The following is a 4,367-nucleotide window of genomic DNA, read 5'->3' on the forward strand; positions in this document are numbered from 1 at the left end:
TTCTTTTCGGCTGGCAGGCTGGCTTGTGTCAAGACGACGTACCGCCACTTCCTGTCAGTTTCGCTGTTGCGAAAGTGAACAGGTTTTGGTTGCAACCATTTGACAACACTCCATATCCTTACCATATCGGAATGATCTTGGAATTTATTTGACACCAGCGGGCACGTTTTGAGAAAGTTCTGAGGACAAAACATTTCTTATGGGTGACTTCCATTGTTATCATGTGATGGCTGAGCTCACCATCTAGATTTCATTACATAGAATCTGCTCAATGTACTGACAAGCAATTAATGTTAACTAAATCATCCATTAATATCAGTTAACAATACAGCTCACCCACAGTTCAATACGTACGTCGTTTCTTTACCCATGGTTGCTTTTAGTTTTCAATGACACGCCAGTAATATAAACTTCTTGATGAGGTTTTGCACATCAGAGTATCTATGTAAAATGACACAATGTAAAGTTGTGATTACTGTATTGAAAGTAAACAGACAAACGTGTGGTGCACGTTTAATACTGAAAATACAAGCACTCGATGAGAAAGGCCAAATATAATATATATTTACAAGGTGTACCACTGCCAGTTCATCAGGAATTTGAGAGTTTTGTCTCTTGGATCTACATGATGTAAACATTGCTTTTTTCACAAATGTTTATACTAGAGTCGGATCTAGAGAAGGCCTTCAAAAGCAGCATCCAATAAGATTAAAGCACTCATTGTCTGTTATTTTGTGTTGCAGGTTTAGGCACAATGAAGAGCCTCGTTCCCGGGAACAAAATGAAAGGTGTGGATATCTGTGGAATACGCTACAACTGCTACATAATTCGTTCTGATCTCGGCTGCTATTTGAAGACAACTGATTTAAAAGATGCTTCCAACCTCGCGCTTTGTGATCTGCACCCCTCCTGCGTAGGAGACCATTATGTCGGTCATATTAATGACTCTATTTACATCATTAAAGGTACTTCCTACCGCAGAGTCAAAGATCTGTCAACAGACAGCGGACGTGAACGTAAACAAATTGACCCCAACTACCATAATGGAGACTTCTATTTCTCTTTCACGGGAAAGTTTTACATCATTTTCAAAGACAAAAACATTTACAAGACAACATCAAACCTCACTTCTCCAGATTTTCAGGAATACCCTCTGAATGATAAATTCAGTGACGGTCTGTATTATTGGGGCAGGACATTCCACTTTTACATGATGAGAATGACTAAACAATGGGGAGTCGAATTCATCAAAGCGTCAAACTTCAGCAGCGGCAATAGAGAGTGGTTTGCTTCTGTTCACAAGGATATTTTGGACTTTCTGCCTGGTGGTCTGTCGATAACTACAGGTGCAGTCGTTGGCACGTGGGAGAAAGTAACATCTCTAGATAATGACACCAGCGAACCAATGAAATTTGAGAGAAGTTTAAAGAAAAAAGTGGGATACAGTAAGGAGACGTTGACGAAGATCACGCACAACTGGAATGTGAAGTTGTCAGCCAACGTCAAACTTAATGCACTCGCAATGTTGATTGCAAACGCCCAGATCTCCTTGGACGTGGAATACGGAGGTTCATATATGAAAGTTGAGAAGGAAAACTTGAATGAAGAGACGGAAATAGAAGAAAAAATATCACAGGATGTTCCACCGTACACACATATATTCGTCTGGCAGTACAAGCTGAGTCTTGGTGTAGAATCAATATTGTACTGCCCTGACTTAAAGTACACCTATGATGAGAATCCTCCGAGTGAAATCCCGAAGTCAAATTGAGAAGAATGAGAAATCATCAGATGTGAAAAAAACAAGTGCTTCTGTTCAGTAAAGCTTGGTGAAAGGAAAGATAAGAATTGCTTAAAAAGTAAAGAGAGAGAGAGAGAGAGAGAGAGAGAGAGGGTTGCTACAGTATTGTTTAATATAGCAGTTGTATACCCAGCCAACACATGACAATGTCACAGTGTTATCACAGTGACGTCACCATCAGCTTTCAGAATACTCACGATGAGATCTAAAAATATAACCTCACACAAACTCACTGTGTGCTCAAACTGTGATCTTAGAGTTTTAGATGTGACTGGTTTGTCATTTGAAGTCATCATTATGATGAAGAGTGTTTGCTTTAGTTGAGCTCTTGACTCTACAGTGTTTGACTTCTCTTCCTCTGAGTTTCCTGTATAGAGCTCATGTGTTGTATTGAGAAATTTAGAGTTCTTGACGGAGATTTAATCATGGGTGAATGTTGGTGAGAACAATGTCAATTTGTGTGACAGTAGACTGAGATCCAGCTGCTTTGAGACAAAAGGAAATTAAAACTTTATTCTAAAATATATCTGAAGATAAACATTTAGAGACAGAAATATATGATGACTCGGTGTATGAACCTCAACAATGGTAAGAATCAACTATGAAGCTTCATCCTGCAATGCATGCTGGGAGTCATATATGAGTTTTGAACTATGATGTTACCCAGCATGCATTGTAGCATGAAGTTTTCATTCTGATGATTGTCACCGTGGTTGAGTTTAATATTCTGAATCAAAAGACAAAGAAGTGTACTTGCCTGCTCATTCACAACTTCTCCCTGGTGGAACATTCTTCCTAACTTGGTCCGGTCAACAACATCTCTCACAACATTCAAAACATTACTAAAACTGATCTCTTCTGTGAATACAGACAAACGAAAACAAACCCTCTCTCTTCCTCTCAACAGGTAGTGGTCTAGTTTTTGTTGAAACCAGTATCTTTGTTTCAGCACGTATTGTTTTATTGCTCATGTATGACATATAGCTTATTAATCCCTAAACTCTTTGTAAATCGCTTTGGATAAAAGCGTCTGATAAATGACTAAATGTATATGTTTATCTTCTATTGTTTACCTGTTTATATTAACTAAAGTGCACACTTTGCATAACTTAGTAGTAAGCCAGTCAGCAAATGTATATGTATGTATGTATAATCATACCCATAGGAAATTGTGCCGGTATATGGCAGAAGGCTTTTATTTTGGGAAATAAATCACAAGTTGTATCAGAATTTAAGTATTTAGTTATACATTTGGATCCCTGTTAATGTTTTGCAACCAAAGGTTTTAGAAAGGGTGAGCAAGTTAGTTTAATTTGATACAGTTTATATTATTAAACAAAACTGTAAAGATATATTTTCACTTCATGATTCTTTCTCATACCTCTTAACGTATGAAAAGCTGGTCGATTAAATATACTGTAGTTATAAAACCCTTAATCTGTTATATGAACAAGCACTTCATATTTTGGATCATCATTGTCACATTTTATGTAAGTATGACTTGCTTAGGGAAATTCTTATTATGTTTAAAAAAATGTTTTGGTTTTTATGATCATATTGGGTTTAGCTCCTCCTTTTAAGATATTGCTTCTGTATATTTCAAAATGTTAACAATGAAGTGATACAGTTATATTTTTTATTCATATACTATTGATTATAATATCATGTATGTTTTAATATATATATGTATTGTCTTTATTATTAACTGAATTTGGTGTTATGTTAAGGTGGATATTAATTATTATTGATTTGTTGTATTTTCTTTTTAGTTACTTGGCTTAAGAACATCTGGCAAAGGGACAGCCAATGATAACTAGTCTTCTGGCTAATTTGGGTAAATTTAAATCCATGGATGTTTATAAATGTAAACTGTCTCTTTTGAATCAAACAATAAACAACAAAAACTATGGAATGATTTTGTGGACTTAACTAAAAAGGGATTGCAAATGCGTTTTCTATTTATTTGTGACAAAATTGTGACATAATTCAATTGCAGATGCACACCGTTTGCATTTACATTTATGCAAATGTATAATGTCTGCCACATTTCAAAAAGGAAAAGGAAAGTTTATTTGCGAATGAATTACCTCTGTCTTACGAGTTACGACCCTGCGATATTTAAATCGTAATTGCAATTCCCCATATGCTATTTCACTTCCTCTGGAGCGAGTGTTAAGCCTGCCAAAACTCAAATGAAATCGCAAATCTTTTTGCATTTTAATTTCCTCTGACTTGTACAGAAACCTGTCAATCAATGTCAGGGGTGGGCTTATTCAACGGGGCGTGTTTGTATCGGGGAGTGACGTCATTTACCGTCGACTGGAACTTAGGTAGCTACAGTAGGAAAGTAATACAGCTAAACACATAAGGAGTGAAGTTAACGCATGCCGTTTTGTAAATTATTACAACTGTACTCACAATTGGTGTTGGAAACGATGCAGTTTTTCATTTTAATAATTGGAAATAACTCGCACTGGAACTCTGGGCTCTGGGCTTCTTACTTCAGCTGAATAAGTTCAACCTACCAAAACTCTATAAAAACAGTTTTACTCAGCAGTCATAGAGT

This window comes from Triplophysa dalaica, chromosome 5, assembly GCF_015846415.1.
Source record: "Triplophysa dalaica isolate WHDGS20190420 chromosome 5, ASM1584641v1, whole genome shotgun sequence".
NCBI lineage: Eukaryota > Metazoa > Chordata > Actinopteri > Cypriniformes > Nemacheilidae > Triplophysa > Triplophysa dalaica.